This window comes from Macaca nemestrina, chromosome 6 (assembly GCF_043159975.1).
Source record: "Macaca nemestrina isolate mMacNem1 chromosome 6, mMacNem.hap1, whole genome shotgun sequence".
NCBI lineage: Eukaryota > Metazoa > Chordata > Mammalia > Primates > Cercopithecidae > Macaca > Macaca nemestrina.
In genome coordinates, this window is record NC_092130.1 from 18,610,960 (window position 1) to 18,634,807 (window position 23,848).

The 23,848-nt window shown below is 34.7% G+C and overlaps 1 long non-coding RNA gene across 5 annotated transcripts in view; it reads left to right on the forward strand.

The window, feature by feature from the left end:
• The window catches only part of LOC105480800 (uncharacterized), a 186,703-nt gene that overhangs the window by 81,224 nt on the left and 81,631 nt on the right, over positions 1-23,848 (forward strand). The window contains exons 5-6 of one of the 5 annotated variants that reach the window (XR_986584.3): positions 2,220-2,297; positions 3,262-5,610. The exons of 2 other annotated variants lie outside the window; for them this stretch is intronic. This is a non-coding gene — a long non-coding RNA (uncharacterized lncRNA). Of the gene's footprint in view, positions 1-2,219; positions 5,613-9,334; positions 11,303-23,848 lie in introns of those variants that run through there. 2 more of the 5 variants (XR_011624498.1, XR_003017834.2) reach the window with 2 other exon arrangements.

A 23,848-nucleotide genomic window follows, 5' to 3' on the forward strand; every position in this document is an offset into this window, starting at 1 on the left:
CATAGTATGCACTTGGAAATTTTGCCTCTTTACCCTGCCTAAAACAGTTATGTTGCAAATGAGCCTCTCTCAAGATCAACCTAAATAAAAGGTATATGATTTAAGAGTCCATTATTAATCAACTTTACTTAAAATCACACTTTTTGGAAAAAAGAAAAACTATTTACAATTATAGGCATCATGTGCTTATTAGTCTATCATTTTCAAATTTAAAAAAAATTCTTTTCTACTAATTACTTATAATTTATGCCAGGCAGAGGGCAGGTTTCTTTCCCTAAGGCTATCCCCAAAATACTTAACTGCATTTACCAGAATACTCTGAACGCAGTTTTCCTTTTGTGTTTCTCAGATCTTAGTATGAACTATTTGGCAAACAAATGGATTCCATCTAGGCTACTATTTAAATTACTAAAAATCCAGAACAACTCATGGGATTTGCAAAGAAATCCAACTTAGCACAATACTGTATCTTAGGCATGAAGAGAGGGGCTCCAGAGGCTGGAGACGTGGAAAATATAGTGATGCTGGTCAAGGGGAACAAACTTGCAATTATAAGATGAATAAATTCTGGAGACCTAATGTATTACATGGTGCCTCTACTTAATAAAAATATACTTGAAGTTTGCCAAATGAATAGATTTTCAGTATTCTCATCACAAAAAAGGTAAGTATGTAAGTTGACAGATGTGTTAATTAGCTTGATTGTGGCAATCATTTTGCAGTGTATACCTGTATAAAAACATCACGTTGTATAGTTTGAACATATACAATTTTATTTATCAGTTATACCTCAATAAAACTAAGAAAGAGGAAGTGGCCTGGCTTAAAAAACAACAGGTGATAAATTAAAAATACTTCTTTAAGGTTCATTTCCTTTTTCTATTATTTTGAGTTACTAAAATACATCATTTTGGGTGGTCAATAATATGACAATAAAAATAACTTTTCAGTAGTTATAATAAACCAGAGTATTCAACAACGAGCCAGCATCAATGTATGGTTTGTAGTCAAGCTCAGTCTTAGGTCTCCTGACTTAAAGCTCTTTTCTTTTTGATTCATGGGTTAAGTCCAAATTTAGATTTTCAAAATTTTTGACATACTTTGTTTGAGTAGCTACAAAATACTATGAAAAATGTAATTAAATAGTAAAGCGTGTTTTATTTCTGTCATGTTTGCTTTAGAAGATAAATGCATTGCTTCTAATGTCTCAAAATTAGGAGGTAGAGAAGGGACCAAAAAAAAAAAAAAATCAAGTTTAAAAACTTCTCTTCCTTTTACTATAGTCATGACTGACATTGCAAGCAAGCCTTATGAAATATGTCAGTATAGTACAGGAGGACAGTACCGATCCATTTGTGTTGGCAGGAAAGCTGAAATTTCTTTGAAAATTCCTGTGTAAATGGATTATCGTTCTAAGATATCCTGGATGTTTTTGTCTCCCTTAACGGAGCAAACCTTAAGGAGATAATTTCACGAGAAAGGCAACATTTATATTGGTTTTGAATCTTCCAAGTTTTCTTCACCAAAACTTAGAGTCAGAGTCCCAGAGTTGGAGATGGTATCAACAACTTTGATTCCCATCACCACGAAGTATGACGTCCTTCTTTGATTTGTATGTGCCTGTTTCAAACCACAAAAATGTGTGGGCCTTTTCTATATAAAAACTTTATACCTGGGGATAGAGGCCTCTTCTCCCTGGAGCATTCATTTCTTTAAGGTGAATACATTCAGATCCTTTGGGGTTCTTAATAGAGTATTCATTCTAGAGTTTTCCCTATTTGAGATTCTCTAACCTGAACACATTTGAATTTGTCACTGTTAATTTTTAGTTATGGAGCCCAAAATATCTTGTATATTACTTTCTCAGGAGCTATGCAGTAGTCTCTCAATCAGAAAAAAAAAGAAAAAGAAAAAGAAAAAAAAGTGAAACCATTGTTTTAAAACTTATCTCAGAGAATACTTGTCTTAACTTAGTTAAAAGTACATTTTCACTTACTTTTTTCTTCAATAAGAGGAAAATCTCATTTTTTTTTCTTTCACTATTCCCTAAAAAGCCTCATCTAACTATGCTTCCTGTCTACTCCTCTGAACTCATCTCTTCCACGTTAGTAACGTAGTTTGTTTATTCATTTCATTTGTATCTCTTCACCACTAAAATTCCCTGAAAGAGTGTCTTTTTTCTTCTCTTTCTCTGTCTTATTTCCTTTTTCCATCCTTAGAGCTGGCTTTTTACAATGCATAGTCTCTTCACTATCCAGGATACCCTGACCTTCCTGACCTTGGTCAATATGTGCAGGGTAAGTTTCCCCTCCATTTCTCTAGGAAACTCCCGTTAATTCCATGGGTACAGGTTTTTTGTTTTGTTTTGATTTGATTTTTTTCAAATGTCCTTTCCAATCACTCTTCAGCCACCCTTTCTTGAAGGGTAAACTTTTCCCCTTGCAATCTTTGTGACCAAGCTCGGGGCTTGTTATCAGAGAAACTGGTCAAAGTCACCTGTCATTATTCTGAGATGCCTATAGAAGTTTAATATTAAAGTAGTCTACATTGTGCAGGCAAGGCAGAGCACCTTTATATTTCACACACACCCACATACATGAAATAACCTATTGTGTTTTTTTTTTCATTAGTAAACCTAAGTGTTCTCCAAACAGTATATTGAGACACACAAGTTGACACTGTAGCAACTTAATTGATCAGAAGCAATTTTAAACAAAATAGAATAGAAATGAAAGAAACATGATTACAGCAGACATAGCAAAGGGAAATATACATATGTATATGTAAGTGTATACCGGGTTGTCATATAAAATGCATTTTAATAATGTATCACGCTGAAAAATATTTTAAAGCCACTAGTTTAGCCAGTTACTTTGGAACACCTGTACTAATTTTGCATGTCTCTTTTGCTTCTAAGATTTTATAGTTCTGATAGGGACCCAGATTCTCCCCGTAGCTCCAAAGTTAGACAACTTGGAATCTAAAACAGTAAGATGTTGAGATGCAAACATCTCAAGATGCTCTCTTTCTCGAATAGTCTAAGGTATATGTGACTCAGAAAAAACATAATCCACATTTACCCTTCGTGCTATTTCCTGTGGTGAAGCATTTTCTGGAAGATTCTTGTAAACCTGGGTTAAATATATCCCTATAAGATAAACTTGAAATAGCACCATGCTTACTTCTGTACACATTAACTTCATGATAACAAAACATTTGTCCAAGTTCCCAAAAACTTGCTTTTGCCTTTGTCTTTTTCAGCTCACTCTGAGATCCACAAGAGACCAGTACTGTAAGGGGGAAGGGACTATGAACACAACAGTTTCTCACTTAAGAGTGGAAATATTCAATTCATTTGGAAGCAAAAACCCCAACTGTGGTTATGTTATTCATATGCCCATTGAATTTGCCTTTTTCTTGAATTTAATTTTATGTAGAATCCGTGTAAATATGTTACGTATATTACAAAGTGTGCAATATATGTGTAAATACATTATAAAGTCCTTCGTAATGTAATGACTTAAAGAAATAACATCCTTCCACACCAAGCAACAAAAGTGTAGCTCTGTTCTTACCCTACTACTCAATATAATTCATGCAGCATCACACTTCAGTGTGTAACAGTTTAACACAACACCCAACACTAGAGTAGAATTTCTTCAAAAAGTGGCAGGTGAGGAACAAAGGGCAGAAACATGATGCATTTCTTACTAAAAGCTTAAGTACTTGCTTTTTGAATTAAAATAGACTATCCTGCTTGTCTCTTCATGTCAGGATAGATGCTTAATTTTTCTGTATAGTGTGGATTTAATGTAAAATGGACCCATGGAGTCCGAAATCTTTGATATTTGTTATTCATTTCTTTTGCAAAATCTCATGTCCTGGAGAGACACATTCCATTTAGAAATTTGGATTCTGCAGTTAAATTCTCTACTTTTCAGAGTATCACACATCTTATTTTTAGTAAGTGAGGCTAATCTATGTGATTATCTCCTCCCTCCCTTTCTTCATTTTTTCTTCCCTCCTCCCCATTCCCAACCTTGGAATTTCTGCCACTTACCAGCGTGTTGAGATGCCTCTCACACTTGCAGAGCTGTTATGAGCTGCGGAAAGGAAAGAAATAGCAGGTGTAGACTGGGAGGGTGCGGTGTGAAGATTCTGTAGAGAAGATGGAGCTTACAGGAAACTCAGAAATGAGACTGGTAAATGCTAGCCCAGACTTTGCTCTACATAAAAAGTAAGTCAGTATGGAGAAAAGTCCAATGCAGAAAAATCTCATGAAATACACATTTTCATACCACCAGCTCTCATTTGCTTAAAGGCTAAAATTCTTCTCCTTGTAATTGTATACTATTTCTGAGCGGTCCAGGGTTGATACTCACTTGTCCTCAGGAGCAGGTCATTCACTATGATAGCCTGGTTCTACTCCCAAACTGTTGCTGCTGTTGCAAAGTCCCACATAAAGATCTGCAGCATTTAGTGATCATCCCACTATCCACCTTCATAAACTCAGTGAAAAATACCCCCATTCCACTTTCCTACTTCAACCCAAGCATGGAGGAAGCCCTTGGCTTCCATCCACTACATTGTGGAAGAGTCCAGGCTCTTCTTTCTTATGATAATTAATTTAAAGCTTGAGATAATGTCATGAAAGCTTAACACATAGATGAAGTTTCAGCTTCTCCCCAGGATCTCTACCTGGGCTGTTTCTCTGCATTGCTCCAAGCAATCCCCAGGGGAAGCACATCCCCAGGGGAAGCTCAACCCCCACTCCTGCCATGGGAAATACTGTAGGAATCTCCATGCTTTGAAGCATAATTTGGCTCATACCCATAGAGAAGAGGAAGTTTTATCTCACTACAACATGAAGCTTTCCTCCTGACTTTCATTTTTCTGCCACATGACTGACATGTTCTCAAGATATCTGACAATGAAAAAACTTCATCTTTCTAAGAAAAAGCTCAATCCTATACATAGTCATTCACACAATTTTCTGGCATTACTGCTTCCACTGGAATTCTGATTTAACCCAGCTTAAATAAAAATATCTGTGGAATGTCAAAGGTACTACTTACAGGTAGCCCCAAAGAAGCTAATGCAAACTCCTTTTCAATGTCAAGCTTGGAAACACTGGGGAATCGAGATGCCCCGCAGTTTATCCAGCTGGAATCCACTAATACGGAATTTATGGATGTTATGGAGCAGCTAGTTTGGTCTTATTCTGTCCTCAAACCATGAGAAGTATTTTTAATTTATTCTTTAAATTAAAATGTATAGAAATATTAAAAATGTGTTTCAAGAGATATGTAGTCTAATAAATATACGTATTTTTTCTCAGCCCTTGTTTAAACAACCCATATCCTCACGATGTAACACCTTAGTCATTCAGGCGGAATTTTAAGGAATAGCCACTTGACAACATTTCTTTTTGAGCGGAGTCTTGCTCTGTCGCCCAGACTGGAGTGCAGTGGCGCATTCTCGGCTCACTGCAAGCTCCGCCTCCCGGGTGCACGCCATTCTCCTGCCTCAGCCTCCCGAGTAGCTGGGACTACAGGCGCCCGCTAATTTGTTTGTTTGTTTGTTTTTTGTTTTTGTTTTTTTTTGTATTTTTAGTAGAGACGGGGTTTCACCATGTTAGCCAGGATGGTCTTGATCTCCTGACCTCGTGATCAGACTCCCAAAGTGCTGGGATTACAGGCGTGAGTCAGCGCACCTGGCCTTGACAACATTTTTAAATGAGGCTGAATTTTACTTACTTAGAAATGTCAAACTTTTAATATTAAATTATTTTAAATTGAAATAATGGCCAGCCAATACGTTTCAAATGAATTAATCCTGGATTCTCATTTTGATTTGTCTCAACCCAGTAAATCAAGGAAATAACTCTTATGACTTACGACAAAGTTGTAGATTCTTATCAAGTGTAAATTATCTTTGCTGTGGAGAATCAAAGAAATAGCATGGATTAATGGAACCCTCCCCCAAGGAAATCCAGCAGTCACATTTTTGCCAATAAACTTATATAAACTGCCAAGAAGTAGCCAGAGTGATTGATTAAATATTGATTTTTTTCTGTACTCTAATAAAAAAGTATAGAAAATGCTTAAGAATAGTTAGAAGAAAAGTAAAAAAGGCTGACTATACGTGCTTGTGCACGCACACACACATACACGCAATACACACATTTTAGTGGGAGAGAGTCCTTGTTCTTTAAGTTAGCTATTGAATACAAATTAACACAAACTCTCAACATAAATATTTGGCAATGTTGTTATACTGTTAGCATGTTTCAGACTTTTCAACCAAGAAATACGTGTCCAAAATATTCTTAAGGAAATCATTGCAATTGCGGGCAAAGACTTAGCAACGAAAAGAATTATAGCAGCTATAATTTCCATTAGAGCAGAATATATATCTCCAATGCCTTACACTCAGTGGACAGTAAAGATATTTAATGTATATGTAAATGGATAAATAAGTGAATACTCTCAAAAAAAAAAGAAATCTCTAGACTAAGTTATATTATATATGGAAGAAATACTAATGAATAAAAAAGTCATAGTAAAAAAATCACGGAAAAAATACAACACGCTTACAAACACAAATAAAATATCACAACATATGTCAATAAGACTTCTAAAAAGAGAAAACAGAGACGATAGGCTAAGGCCAATATCAAAAGAGATAATGGTTTTGATGATCCAGAATAGATGAAAACTAGAAAGAAAAGTCAATGAAAGCAAATCCATATGTGCATAAAATTTAAATATTTAAAAATGAAACTGTCATTAGTAAGAGATGATATGATTTTCAACAAATAAAGTCAACAGAAGTTATAGACAAAAAAGCAAAACAAATAAGAGATCCAAGTAAAATCACTGTATGCAAGATCCATATACAAAAATAAATTTGGTTCCTATAAAAGTAAGGAAGAAATTAAATAATTAAGTTTTAAAATGTATTCTTTCAGATAGCACAAATATATAAGATACCCATACAGGATACATCTTACAAAGCATGCACAAAATTCTTTTTAAGAAAATTATATAACTTTATTTATATGAATAAAAGTAGATATAAGCAAATTGGGAAATGTGTTCATGGAAGGAAGGATTCTAAATCTTAAATTTGTTAACTCTTCACCAATTACCCCTAAATGTATTTCAAGTACAATCTCAAAGATTTTGTCAAAAAAAATTAGACATGGCCAGGTGCAGTAGCTCACATCTGTATCCCAGAACTTTGGGAGGCTGAGGCAGGTGGATCACTTGAGGTCAGGAGTTTGAGACCAACTTGGCTAACGTGGTGAAATCCAATTTCTACTAAAACTACAAAAATTAGCCGGGTATGATGGCAGGCCCCTGTAATCCCAGGAACTTGGGAGGCTGAGGCAGGATAATTGAATTGCTTGAACCTGGGAGGTGGAGGTTGCAGTGTGCTGAGATTGTGCCTCTGCACTCCAGCCTGGGCAACAGAGCAAGGCTCTGTCTCACAAACAAACAAAACACAAAACAAAAGTAGACACGCTAAAAACCAAGATTATTTGGAAGAAGAAAACAATGGGGAATTGTCCTACTATATACTAGTTTTTATCATAAAATATTATTTTTTCTTAAACAATGTACCAGTAGTGCAATGACAAGAAGGTAGACCAGTAGGATCTAGGACAGACAGACACACACACACAAAAACACACATTTAGTTACTTGGCATAGGGGTACATTAAAGACATGTACAGAGAGGATAAAGCGTGCAAAAAGTTATGCAGAAAAATTGCAAACCATAAAGAACAAAAAGATAAAACTAGATTTGTATCTCCCACCAAATACAATGACCATTTATGGATGGATTAATAACATCATTGTGCTTGAGAGTTTATTTAAATATTACTTTTGAGAAACACAAGAGCAAATTATTATGCTCGCAGTATAGGAAACAATTTGTAAATAAGAGATTAAAATCATAAACCATAAAATAAAATGTCTGTATGTCAAAACAAATTGAAAATTCAATCCACATACAGAGACTGATATTTGCAAATCATTAAACTGAAAAGAATTTGAACTCAGAAATAAGAATAACTACAAATCAAAAAGATAATTCAATAGAAAAATAGATACATTATATGAAACATACAATTGACCTTAAACAACAAATGAATATGAAATTATGTCAAACCACATTAGTAATTTTAAAAGTGACAATTTAAAGAAAAATTGTATACATCAGTTTGGCAAAATAATGTACCTGAAACCTTAAATTTGGATAGAATATTGGGGGGAAAGTTTATCTTATACCTTACTAATAAATTTGTCCAATATATTATTGGCCAATTGATACAACCCCTTTCAAAAGACATTTGGTAATAACAATTTGAAATAAATTTACTCACGATAGAGCAATTTTACTTTAATGGTGTCTCTTGTAGAAAAACAGTAAAGAACTTGCAAGATTAGACAGTTACAAAGATGTTCATTTACACAGTGCTTGATATATTGAAAGAGTGGAAATACATTAAGTATAACTCAGTAGCAGCCTGAAAAAAATCAAAATATGGTTTATTAATACAATGAAATATGACACAGAAGCTTAAATAAACTATATCTGCATGAGTACATGTCATAAAATGTTATTTATTCAATATTTTAAAATGCACAAAGTAGTAATGAATGTGGTTGGTGGATTCACATATATGTAGAAAAATTATCAAAATAAATGTCTGGAGGTGATAGTCTACAACTCCAGTGATGTTACATGAAGGCAGCAAGAGGAAAATTATGGGAGCCAAAAACTCTAGCTTGATTTCAAATAAAAAAAATTATCTGTTACATGATTTTACATTATTTTAGATAAGACTGATGTTTTACAACTAATTTTTAGTTAAAATTTAATTTTAAAAACTAAATAGTGAAAGGCAAAGGGATGAAAGCACTGGAGTATTTAATCACTTTATAATATCAGAGTCACCAATTATAGATAGGACTAAAAAAATCACAGAACCTCCTTCCAAGGGAGAGGCTCTTTGCAGCGTGCATGCGAACATGATTTACCTCATAGAGACACAGATCAACTCTTTGGAGGAATAAGCCACAAAGGATAGCTTTTCTACAATCAGCTGAATATGGTCGCAAGATTGCAATCGTGTTTGCTGAGTATTTTGGCCAGGATTACCTACAGACAAGCTTACTTTTATCCTTAGCTTTAATACTGTTTTACAGTTAATACTGGTCCACAGGCAACAGTAGCACAGGTGACAGGAGAGAAGATATTATTAACTATCAATTCCACCCACTCTTCTCGATTACAATGTTTTAATATCAGTATGTTTCTTTAGGTGTGTATTCCTGTGCAACAAACTACCACAAAGTGTATTGACTTAAAACAACCACAATTTCATTATTCTGATGATTCCTGGGTTGAAACTTCAGACTGGCTTATCAGAGACTGCTTAGTGCATTCCACGTGTTGACTATGAGGACAAGATAGCTTTTTCATTCACACCTCTGGAACCTCAGCAAGAATCACTCAAACAACCAGGAGCCAGCTGGAGACACTTCACTGAGGTCATACGTCTGAGGCCTTGATTCTTCCTATCTACTGGGTTTCCTGGTCCACCTCCATGTGTCCTCACGGACTCTGCTCTCCCCATGCCTTGCATGTCATCCCCCAGCAGCGTAGCCAGAATTCTTACATAGTAGCTCAAGGCTGCCAAGATTACTAAAGCAGATACTTTCAGACTGTTTTAGATTCAGACCTTGAACTGAGATGGGGTCATCTGTGTCCCATTTCATTGGCTAAAGTGAGTAACCAGTCCAGTACAGGTTCAATATGAAAGAGGACTATATAAAAGGATACATTTCAGAACACATCACGAAGAGCTTTCTGGGAAACTCAGCTATTCGTTGTGTGATATAAAGAATATGATGACAGTAACTTTGTTTTCCTCTTCTTCTTCATTTCTAGTTATTCTCATTTTTCCATATAGAGAAATTGAAATCTCAGTTAATTAAGGGATAAATTTCCAGGTTTTTACCAGATTTGGACTTAAGATTTTCCTGGTTCACTTAATGATCAGAGAGTCGGGGGGGTCATGATCTTTCCATGACTGCCTCTGTTGCAGTCTGTGTCAGCCCAACCATTCCTCTGTGAGTATCAACACCAGAGGGTGTGCCATGATTTGCTTCTAAATCAACGTCTCAGCTATAACCCTAATCCTCTGTAGACCTGTGAAAACATTTTTCTGTATTACAGTAGGCTGGGGGAAACTGCTCCAGTACTCACCTGGATTACATGGGGTTTTTGCCCCTGTGTTCCCAATCTACCCTGGAATTCTAACATTCTTGTTTCTATGACCAGACTCTGAAATTGATAAAATCAGAAGTTGAAACCTCTTTCAGGGAACCCTCAAGATAGACCCATAATCTAGTTTACTTCCTTGAACCTCCCATACCATAATCAACAATCAACATATTTTTTATCTGTCCTAATAAAGGGTGAAGCAGGAAGTTCTGCTTCTGACTCTATATATTATCTATGCCTCAGTTTCTATCACCTTTCAATCGAAGTTTTGTCCTAAGGAAAACCCCTATTGGCATGGAGATTTATTCATCTACAAGGAAAAAGTCGTGAATGGCTTAGAAGAAATGAAATATATCTTATAGAGAACAGATCTGGAATAAACAGGTTGCACTGCAGGTTTTACCTGTCTGTATGGATAGAACCTGTGCTGTCCAACATGGGAGCCACTAAATACAAGCGGTTACTGAGCATTTAAAATGTGTCCTGTGCGAATTACAAAGTGTTGTAAGTATAAAATTCACACCAGATCTCAAAGAATTAATATGACAAACATATATCCTAACTTCATATTGATTACTTGTTGAAATAATATTTTAGACATATTGGGTTAAGTAAAGTGTATGATTAAAATAAATTTCACCTGTTCCTTTTTATTTTTCTAATTTGGACAGTACGGTATTTAAAATTGCATATGCAGCTCATAGTTATGGCTTGCATCACATTTCTATCAAACAGTACTGGAGCATAAAACAAAGGATATGATAAACCACAGTACATTGCAGCAGAAGTCAACTTGTATAGAAGAGCCAGAAGCTTACCTCCCATTCCTTTCCTCACAGCATGGTACTACCCCAGACACTCATAATTCAGATATAACTTCATTAAATATAGGGAGAGACTGATTTCATTGACATTTGGGTTTTTTTACCCAGTAAAGTGCATAACTGAAGGGGAAATCAAATACAGTAGTAGAAAATGTTTGAACTTTTCCTACACCCTAATTTGTGGCCTAAGTTTTATGTCTAAGTAAGAGTGTGTGTGTGTTGGGGGGGGGGGGGGGGCGGGGCTTAGTGTATATGAAAGAGAGAGAGAGAGAGTTCCACAACAGGAATTGAGATATTAAGGTCAAAGTAGTCTGGACACATATGCTCCAGCTCAATCTCCATGAGCAAGTAAGAAATCTCGACAAATTATTGGAAATTAGAAACAAGATAGGATTATGGATTTCGTAAACAGAAATTAAAACTAGACACAGGAAAATGGAATCTCAAATACTAAAGTGATACTACCAGCAGAAATAAAAACACATTTTCACGTAGAAAAATAAAACCAAGAAACAGAGTCACCTAATTAACAAATAGAAGAATGAAGATTTGAAAAAAACGTTACTAAAACAAAACAACAGAAAATTTAACATGACATCCAAACTCAGAGAAATAACAGTGGATACTACAGCAATAAAATAAAAATAAAGTATTGTTCCATTATTTCATTTATTGCTTATTTGTTTACAATTTGCTATTTTAAAATGCTAAATAGAAATACTAAACTTAAAATATTTTAGTTAAAATAAAACCCAATAGATTGACCACAGCTCATTGATTACAGAAAGAAGTAGTGACCTTAAAGATTGAATTCAGGGAATCTTTCAGGGAAACAAAATTACTAAACAAACAAACAAAAAGGTAAGAGAAAAATTAAGAATAATAAAGTCCAAAAATTTCAATACACTCTGGTGTTACAGGAGAGCCTGTACAGCAATAAAGAGAAGGATAGAGGTTTGTGGCTGCCTCCCACAGTCCAATTCTAGAGCTATTACAGCAGGTTAAAAAAAATGTGGAAGGGAGCATCTGCAAAACTTACATAAAGACTCCAAAACCACTTTAGAGAAAGAAGAAAGTTGTACTTTGCTGTGGAAAAAGGTGAGCCGGGACACAGGGTGACTGGAGAATTGACTGTAATCCAATCTTTCCTTTTAGTTTTTTTTTTTTTTTTTTTTAAATGGAAGTTTGAAAGATACACAAAACTAGAAAATAGTTTATATACCACCTTATATTGCAAATATTTTCAATCTTGTTTAACCCTCCACGTGTATTTTATAATTTTCACAAGTGTATTTCAAACCAGTAACTTTCATTTCACCCTAGTACTGCAATATGCTTCTTGACTACATAACCCATGACTGTTTTTCATTTCATAACCATACTGCCATTACCACATCTAATAAAATTACACTAGTTCTTTTGGTATCATCCAATAACTACTCTATATTAAAATTACTTAATTGTCACAAAACCCTTTGAGAAGTTTTTTGCTTTTTGATTTTTAAGTCAGGATCCTAAGAATTCATATATTGCATTTGAGTGACATATTTCTTGACTTTTTTTTTAAATTAACTTTTTTGTTTTGAGATAACCATAGATTCACATGAGTTATAAGAAATAATACAGAGTGATCTGTGTGCTCTTACCAAGTTTCCCCCAGTGGGAATGTGTGGCACCACTACTGTACAATATCACAATACTGACATTGATGAATTGAAGAGACAGAACATCTCTATCACCACAAGGATCACTCATGTAGCCCTTTTGAGGGCACGCTCCCTTCCCTTCTCCAACCCCTCCTTAACACCTGGAAAATAATAATCTGTTCTCTATTTTTTAAAATCTTGTCATTTCTTGAATGTCATCTAAATTAAACCATAGTGTATATAGCCTTTTGAGATTGGCTGTTTTTCACTCAGCATAATTTTCTGCAGATTATTCAGGTCATTAAGTTCATCAATATTTTTTTTTCCTTCTTATTGCCAAGTAGTAATGCAAGATTTGTAGGATCACAGCTTGTTTAAATATTTGCCAGTTGAAGAACAATGAGGTTGCTTCAAACTTATAGCCTTCACAACTAAATCAGCTATAAACATTCATGTGCAGGTTTCCTTGTGAACATAAGTTTCCATTTCTCTGGGATAAATGCCACAGGAATGCAACTGCTGGGCTGTATGCTTGTTGTTGTTTTTAATGGAACCACCAAACTGTTTTCTAGAGAGTCTGTACTATTTTACATTCCTAACAATAATGTATGACTGGTTCAGATGTTCTGCATCCTCACCGATATTTGATGTTGTAACTATTTGTGAATATTAATTTTTAACCATTCTGACAGATGTGTAGTGATAGCTTACTGTGGGTTCTTGGTCTTCCTGACTTCAAGAATGAAGCCACGGACCCTCGCAGTGAGTGTTACAGTTCTTAAAGATGGTGGGTCCAGAGTTTGTTCCTTCAGCTGTTCAGATGTGTCCGGAGTTTCTTCCTTCTGGTGGGTTTGTGGTCTCGCTGACTTCTGGGGTGAAGCCACAGACCTTCACAGTGAGTGAAGCTAGACACAAAATTTCTCCAAGTCCCCACTTGACCTAAGAAGTCCAGCTGGCTTCACCTCTCTAATTTTTCTTAATGGGTAATGAAGTTGAACATCTTTTCACGTGTTTACATGCCATCTATCTGTCCTCTTTGGTGAAATGTCTGTTCAGGTCTTTTGCCTACTTTCTAATTAGATTGCTTGAGTTTTTTTCTTGTAGATTTTTTAGAGTTCTTTATATAGTTTAGATAGTATTCTTTTTTTCTGATATGTGGTTTGCAAATATTTTCTGCCAGTGTTTAACTTGTCCATTCATCTTCTTAACAGAGTCTATTACACAAAAACATTTTTAGTTTTGAGGAAGTCCAAGTTATATACTGTTTTTTTCCCCGTGGATTGAGTGTTTGGTTTCGAGTTTAAGAAATATTTATTTAGCCCTATGCTTGAAGATTTTCTCCTACTTTTTAACTTCCACAATTGTACATTTCACATTTCAATCTGTGCTCTACTTTGAACTAATTTTTGTATAACACATGAGTTGTGGATAAAATTTCAGTTTTTCCCTATTGATGTCCAATTTCTCCAGCACCATTTATTGAAAATGTTATATTTTCTTCACTGAATTGTTTTTACATCTTTTCAAAAATCAGTTGGCTGTATCTGTGGGTCTATTTCCAGGTTTCCTAGTCTGTTCCATTGATGTATGTGTCTATCTCTCCAGCAGTTTCAAACAGTCATGATTACTACACTTGTATACATATTAGGTCTTGAAATTAGGTAGACTATATCCACTTTATTTTCTTGTTTTCAATATTGCTTTAGCTATTCTAGTTTATTTGTTTTTTTATATAAATTTTAGAATAAGCTTGTCTATGTTTATTAAATTATTGCTAAGATTTTATATGATTTTTTCTTAAATCTCTGTGTGAGTTCAGAGAGAACTAATTCTTTATGTTGAGCCTTCAAATCCTCGAAAACTCTATGTCCCTCCATTTATTTAGATCTTTGATTTCTTTCATCAGAGTTGTGTACTTTTCAGCATGAGTCCTGAACATTTTTAGTAGATTTAGTGCTAAGTACTTACATTTTGAGAAATTAAGAATAATACTACATTTTAATATCTGTATTAATGTTAAATGCTGTTGTATTTTTAAAAAGCAATTGCTTTTTGCCTGTTAATTTTGTGTTCTGTGACTGCTTAACTCATGAATTCTCAGGTTTTTTGTAGATTCTTTGAGACTTTTTACATAGACTATCCTGTCATCTGGAAATAGGCATGGTTTCACATCTTCCTTTCCCATCCATATATCTTTTGTTTTCTTTTCTTGCCTTGTTGCACTGAATAGAATTTTCATCACCATATTAAATAAGAGTGGTGAGAGTGAATATCCTTTCTGTCTCCAAACTGAGGGGAAAACTTTATCCAATAAATATAAGGATAGCTGAGGTGTTTTGTAGATCTTCTCCACTGGTTGAGACAATTCCTGTCTACTTTTACATTCAAAGGGTGTTTGTCATGAATGAGTGTTGGATTTTGTCACATTATTTTTTTCTCCATCAGTTAATATGATCATGTGTTTTCTACTACAGCCTATTAGTATGGTGGATTGCACAGATTGATTTTTGAATATGGAACCTACATTCATCCTTGAAATAAACACTAATTGGTCATGGTCTTGATTATTTTTATGTATTGCTAAATTATATTCGCTAATTATTTGTTTTGACTTTTACATCTATATTCATGAGTGATATTGATCTGTATGTAGCTTTCTCTCTTTCTTTCATATTACTTTTCTCTGACTTTGTTAATGAGGTACTTCTAGCTTGCTGAAAGAAATTAGTAAGTCTTCATTCATCTTCTATTTTTTGGTAAAGATTGTGTAAAATTGGTGTCAATTCTTTGGTAGAATTCTTCAGTGTAACTCTTTGCCTAAAGATTCTTTTTGGAGGAATTTTTTTATTAAAAATTTAAACTCTTTAGTGGTTCTAGGGCTACTTATATTATCTGTTTTATAATGGATGAGTTATGGTAGTATGTGTTTTTGAAGGAATTGGTCCATGTCTTCTAAGTTGTAAAATTTATGAAGGTGAGTTGCTTTTAGTCTCTGTTATCTTTCTGACGGTTGCAGAGTCTGTTTGATATCCCCTCTTTTGTAACAAATAATTTGTGTGTTTTCTCCCTTATTCTTTGTCAGGTTTCCTAGATTTTAGTTAAAGTTACTGATCTTTCCAAAGACATGACTCTTTATTGATTTTCCCCATTGGGTTTTCATTTTTAACTTTACTAATCTCTGCTCTTGTTGTTATTATTTGCTCCTTCTGCTTATTTTGGGTTTATTTTGTTGTTCTTTTTCTAAGTTCTTCAAATGAAAATTTAGTTTACTAATTTGAGATTTTCATCTTTCTAATGTCTGCATTTAGTACTGGGTAGTGACAATAGTTGCAGTTTTCATTAGGTCCCTTCTAGTGTCACTTCAGTGGAAGAAGGCTGGAGGGTAGAAGCTTCTCACTGGCACAACAAGAAAGTCTTCTTGTTACTGACCCTGCTACCAACTTGGCTTTCTCTGACACCTCCCAGATTGGTTCACTCATTACAGTTTGGTGAGGTGGAAGTCTAGGCTCCCATCTCAACCTTTCCTAGCACAAAGTACCACTGCACTTCAGTGTGAGTGACAGAGTGAAACCCAGTCTCAAAAAAAAAAAAAAAAAAGAAAAGAAAAGAAAAAAAGAAAGAAAGAAAAAGAAAAAAAAAACCTGTAAGAGTTACTCACTTTTTATTATTACATTTATTTGATGAAGAAGTCAAGTTATTTATCTTATAGAAAGTTCCATGTTCTCGATTTATCTGCTTGGAGTGATGCCATTTAACTTGTTCTTTCATTTCCTATATTTCTTATAAATATATATTGTCTTATAGAAAGTTTCACATTCTTGATTTGTCCGATTGGTAGATGAGATGTCATTTAACTTATTTCTTCAACTCCTATTTTTTCTCATAAACCAAAAGTTAAATTTTGAGACTCATACATAGGTTTAATTCTTTTGAGAAAAAAATATTTTGAGTGGTGCTATATGCTTTTACAACACTGTATCAGGAGGCACATTGGGCCTGGTTGTCTCACATTAGTGATGCTAAGGTGGATTGATCGGTTTGGGTATCGTCAGCCTATACCATTTCCTATATTTTCCCATTAACCATTGAATTTAGCATTTTGAGTTGTACTTCTGCTTCTCTGTCATATTCCCCTGATTGGATCATTGCCTGCTTCTTTACCATTTTAAAACTGCAAAACAGCAGCTCCAGGCCAGGGCTACTAGGATCAACAGTATATCATAAGAAAGTTGTAGGAGTCCAGCTTAGCTATGAAACAGATACAACAGGTGCAGCTATATCTGCTGTTCTATGAACATTCTTCCTTCCTGCCTCTGTCTCTAGACTGCTCTAACTAAGCAACACAATCTAAGGAGAAAAGCTACTGTAAGAGAGTAATGCCAATGTCAGAAGAGTAGAGAGCTTCCCAGAAGAGAAGGGTCACATAGAGCAGGGATGGCCAAGTCCAGACCTTGACACCTGGAGCTCTTTGCTCCGTTGTGGCCACAGTACTATCACAGGATACTATACAAACTAAAGCCCAGGCCTTGGTTTTTCCATTCCACACACTTTACCAGAAAGATAGCTTATACCCTTGGGGAAAATAAAAACTCAGGCAAAAATAATGATATTTGAGGAGGACAGATGTAATAAGAGAGACAATAAACTGAACATCTCATGCTAATGAAGGCAAAATTAACGTAACCAACTGATCAATAAATTTAAACAAGCATAAAGTATCCTCAAGTAGATAAATAATTTTGTTAACAGAAGCAGAAAGAAGCATGAAAGAGAATACTGGATATAAACATGTAATTGTTGACACAGGGAACTCAGAGATTTCCTGAGAACATAGTGCCTAGATTCAGACCTCTTGTTTCCTTTGAGCCAAATTAATGCTTGAGCCTAAGAGTAATTATATGTGGCTAAAGCCCTGGGATTAGCTAGGGACAAAAATGTATGGGCCACTCCTTCATACCATGGGCTGCCAGCTGCACAGCAGCACCGGGATGCAGGCACCGGTACCCAAAGGTGGACACTCCCTGAGGAGCATAGCATTGCTGAATACAGAAACCTCCACAGAGAGGTTTGAGAGAGGTTCCTGTCATCACACACGAATGTGCTGTCATGCTTACTTCCCCAAAGAAGGCTATCAGTAGCTGAAGCAATGGTCTGAGGCTAAGATCATGCAGAAAAACAGAGTGGAAAAACTTGTCCCAGGTGCATCAGCAGAGAAATGGCCATCTATCTTTACATCATGAGACACTATGTCAGAGAATACATACATACATATATATGCATATATTTATTATACAAGCACACATACACATATATACAAGATTTTCACCACTAAAGATACCACAACATGACACACTATGTCAGAGAATACATACATACATATATGTATATATTTATTGTACACACAAATATATATATACAGTTTCCACCACTAAAGATACCACAACAACCAGACTTGAGCCTTCATGAGCCAACTTAGGAAGAATGCTACATGTACCGAGCAAATGAGAGAGCAGGATCAAAAACGAAAATCATAGCCAGGCATAGTAGCTCACACCTGTAATCTCAATACTTTGGGCTGAGATGGAAGGATCACTTGAGGCCAGGAGTTCAAGATCAGCCCAGGCAACATAGAATATCTTGTCTCGACAAAAAATTTGATAAACTAGCATGGTTTGGTGGCTTGCATCCATAGTCATAGCTGCTTGGGAGGCTGAAGCAAAAGGAAGGCTTGAGCCCTGCAGTTTGAGGTTGCAGTGAGCTATGATCACACCAGTGAACCCCAACACTGACAACAGAGCAAGACTCTGTCTCAAAAAAAAAAAAAAAATCACAACAAACATCTTCAGTGAAATAGACAACTGTGGAGGAAGGAGATGAATACCTGAGTAAATCCGTAACAACAACAATAGAAGCACTTTAAAAGATCTACTGTAGAAGAAAATAAAAGACTTAAAAATTTCCCGAAGCTTTACAACAATTTCAAATTTTAAAAATCAGCAAAATTAAATAAAAGAGACAACAGGTACAGCTAGGAACTACATTAGAGGCTTAGCAGAGAAAATGTAAATAAAATAAATGCCTCAAAGTGTACAGTAAAAATAATATAAAAATATATAACTTGCAATGTAAGAACTCTTGAAAACCACAATATATACATTGTAAGATAAATTCTATTTATTTCTAAACTGTCTTAAAAGATAGAATGGAATTAGAATTGACAGGAAAAGGAAGAGATAAAATCATTCCAAAGGTCTGATTATGAGGAAGAGAAAGAAGAGGAAGAAGAAGATAATATATGAAAAGTATAGCATCTCAAGCCCTTATCTCATTGATCTTATTGAGGACAATAAGATTAGAATAGATGAAATATTACTTACTCAGAATTCTCAGTGGGGAAAACGTTATTTGGTTCACAAATAAAAGGGAAATTATACATATCTTATTAGGAGAAAGGAGAAAGAGAAGATAAACCTTACAGAAAATGAAAGGTATAATAGAATCTACGTAGTAAAGAAGGGCGAAATAACTTCATTAGACAGCAAAAGAATGGAATAGAATAAGACAAAACAAGGTGAGAAATAATAGCCATATTGTAAGATTGAAAGGATAAGTATAATTATTATAGTCATTATATTAAAAACCAAGTATTAAAGTTTTTCAGTAAGAGATAGAGATTAAAAACTAATTCCAGCTATAAATTGCTGATAGGAGTACATGCAAAAAGAGAAGATATATACAAAGTTTCAAATTAAAAGAATGTGCAAAGAGATTACAGTCAAATGTAAGCAAAATTACAAAAGTGGCACCATTCATATAGAAAACATGAATTTTGAAGTTAGTACAACAAAAAATGAAGTAAACCATTGTAATGATTAAAACAAAATTTATGAAAATGCAAAACTTTAAAAACTATGTATGAACAAAAAAGTAGATATTAGGGATGCAAGAATTTATTTTACTTTTCTCAGAATTGGATCTAATAAGAAACATAGAAGTACAGACACAAAAGAATTAAATAATACTATTTGTCTAGCTAAAAGGGAGCTTTTAAAACTTTTTTATTAGTACAACATATTTTCCTATATTCATTAAAAATTTTAAATTCTTTGTCATAAATTTGATTTCAAGAGAAATTTTAATGAAAAGACATTAACAAACTATATTCTATGAGTCTAACATAATAAGGTAATAAAATGATAAATAATAAAAAGCAAGAAAATGTTTAACTTGGAAACTAAGAATCACAATTTTAGAATACTTGATTAAAAGGGAAAAATAAAAGAATATTCTAAACCATGTAAGTAAATATAAATAAAAATGAAAATACTTTATATTAATTTTTTTTTTTTTTTTTGGAGATAGAATCTCACTGGGTCACCCAGGCAGGAGTAATGGCGCAATCTCTCAGCTCACTGCAACCTCTGACTCTCAGGCTGAAGAGATCTTCCCTCCTTAGCCTCCCGAGTAGCTGGGACTACAGGCATGCGCCCCAATACCTGACTAAGTTTTCATATTTTTGGTAAAGACAGGGTTTCACCATTTTTCACAGGCTGGACTCGAACTCCTGGCCTCATGCTATGTGCCTGCCTCAGCCTCACAAAGTGTTGGGATTACAGGCATGAGGCATCACTACCAGCCTTATAACCAAATTTTATGGGACACAGTGAAAGCAGTACATGAAGAAAAATACACAGCTCTAAATTCTTCATTTTTAAAAAGAAAGAAGACACATAAAGGAAATAAGTATTACTAAGAAAATTAAAATAATAATCAGAAAACATCCCAAAATACTTAATAATAATAATAAAAATAAGACACAAAGATTTTGATAAATTAACAAAACTTATTTTTTGTATTTAAACAAAATATAAAAAGTAAAATTATGGAAAGTTAAGAACAAAAAAGGACATTTAATTATAAAAAATCATTACAAGAAATAGTTTGTTAGCAGATTTGAGGTCTTATAAAAAATAGGGGACTTCCTAGAAAAATTAATTTGCTAATGATTTGCAGTGAGCTATGATCATACCAATGAACTCCAGCATAAACAACAGAGTGAGACCCTGTCTCAAGAAAAAAAAAAATCACAACACACATTATCAGGGAAATAAACAACTGCAAAAGGAATGAGATGAATGCCTGAGTAAACTGATAATAATAATACTCACAATGGAGACACTTTAAAAGATCCACTGTAGAAGAAAATAAAGACAAACTTAGGATTACATAGCTCACTACAAATCATTAGCAAATTAATTTTTCTAGGAAGTCCCCCATTTCTTAAAAAAACTCAAAATTGCTTAAGAAGAAAAGGAACTTGCTTAGAGTATATTAAATAATGATTAGAAATATGGTTAGAATTTTAATATTAAAAAGGATACAAGAAAAGATGACTTTAGAGTTGAATTTTATATATTATATGAAAAATAAAGAAATCAAAAGATTTTTAAAATATTGTAAGGCATTAAATAACAGAGAGAGTGGAAAATAAATACAAAACTCCTCAATTCATATTCTGAATCTAGTTAAACTTTGGTATTGAAATTTGTCAAAATTAGTTTAATTTCTTTTCAATGGTTAGTATGAACAAAGCAAATATAAAGTTTGGTAGATAGAATTGTATAATACCCCAATAGAATAATAAACCATGATGACAGAATTTATTAGAGTAATGAAAGGGCAATCCACATCAGGAAATTAATCAATGATCCATTATATGAATATTTAATAAATCAATGCAAAAAATTCATTGGTAGATGTTGAGCAGGACTTTGATTAAAAATACCAAATATTTCTAACTTTTAAAAATCCATTACATAATAAATAATAAAATTTATAAAAAAATTTATAATAATAAAATTTATTATTTATTATCTTAAAAAATAAAATTCTAAAACTAATAATAAAGTTTATTATTTATTATCTTAATAAAATTCTAAAACTGTTTCAGATAAATAGCCAAAATAATTGTTGGAATTTGAGTTAGAGATTATAAAAATTCACCTAGAAAGTAAGTAACTAGTACAAACAATAGAAAAATAAGAAACTTTTCTTTGAAGGATGTTGTTTTATACCTTGAAAATCCAGAGAAATGAATTTAAATATTCTTAAAATTAATAAATGGCAATTTCTGAAAAAGAATATCTAGTGACCAAAAGCAATAGAGGAATTGATGCCAAAATCACTAATAATCAGAAAACATGCAAATTAAGCTGAAAAAAATTACATTTATCACTGAAAAACTTGTAAAAATAAACATACTTATTAATGTATTGCTATCAGGAATATAGAGAGGAAAATGCCTATACATTGAATATTTAAAATGGTGTTTTCTAAAGCAACCTGGTAACATACATAACATATAAAACCTTTGATCCAGCTACCTTCTGTGATGGGAGTAGAAAGTCCAGAGACCACCTGGGGATCCTGTTCCAAGATGGCCAAATAGGAACAGCTCCGGTCTGCAGAAGACAGGTGATTTCTGCATTTCCAACTGAGATACCTGGTTCATCTCACTGGGACTTGTTGAACAGTGGGTGCAGGCAACGGACAGTGAGCCAGAGCAAGGTGAGGCATCACCTCACCCGGGAAACCCCAGGGGTCAGGGAATTTCCCTTTCCTAGCCAAGGGAAGCTGTGACAGACTGTATCTGAAAAAAATGAGACACTTCCACCCAAATACTGCACTTTTCCCACAGTCTTAGCAACTGACAGACCAGGAGATTATCTCCCGTGTCTGGCGTGATGGGTCCCATGCCCACAGAGCCTTGAGATCGACCTGTGAGGCTGCAACCAGGCTTGGGGAGGGGCATCTGGATTGCTGAGGCTTGATTAGGTAAACAAAGTGTCTGGCAAGCTCGAACTGGGTGGAGCCCACTGCAGCTCAGCAAGATCTACTGCTTCTGTAGACTCCACCTCTGTGGGCAGAGCATAGCTGAACAAAAAGGAGCAGAAACTTCTGCAGAATTAAATGTCCCTGTCTGACAACTCCGAAGAGAACAGTGGTTCTCTCAGCATGGCGTTTGAGCATTGAGAACAGACAGACTGCCTCCTCAAGTGGGTCCCTGACCCCTGTGCAGCCTAAGTGGCAGTCACCTCCCAGTAGGGGCCAACAGACTTCATACAGGCGGGTGCCCCTCTGGGACAAAGCTTCCAGAGGAAGGATCAGGCAGCAATATTTGCTGTTCTGCAATATTTGCTGTTCTGCAATATTTCCTGTTCTGCAGTCTCTGCTGATGATACCCAGGCAAACAGGGTCTGGAGTGAACCTCCAACACCTCCAACAATCCTGCAGCTGAGGGACCTGACTGTTAGAAGGAAAACTAACAAACAGAAAGGAATAGCATTAACATCAACAAAAAGGACCTCTACACCAAAATCCCATCTGTAGGTCAACAACATCAAAGACCAAAGGTAGATAAAACCACAAAGATGGGGAGAAACCAGAGCAGAAAAGCTGAAAATTCTAAAAATCAGAGAGCCTCGTCTCCTCCAAAGGATCACAGCTCCTCCCCAGCAATGGAACAAAACTGGACGGAGAATGACTTTGACAAGATGACAGAAAAGTAGGCTTCAGAAGGTCAGTAATAACAAATGTCTCTGAGCTAAAGGAGCATGTTCTAACCCATTACAAGGAACCTAAAAATCTTGAAAAAAAAGCTTAGATGAAAGGCTAACTAGAATAAACAATGTAGAGAAGACCTTAAATGACCTGGTGAAGCTGAAAACCATGACGTGAGAACTTTGTGATGCATGCATAAGCTGCAATAGCAGATTCAATCAAGTGGAAGAAAGGGTTATCAGTGATTGAAGATCAAATTAATGAAATAAAGAAAGAAGGCAAGTTTAGAGAAAAAAGAGTAAAAAGAAATGGACAAAGCCTCCAAGAAATATGGGACTATGTGAAAAGATCAAATCTACATTTGATTGGTGTACCTGAAAGTGACAGGGAGAATGGAACCAAGTTGGAAAACACACTTCAGGATATTACCCAGGAGAGCTTCCCCAACCTAGCAAGACAGGCCAACATTCAAATTGAGGAAATACCAAGAACACCACAAAGACACTCCTCGAGAAGAGC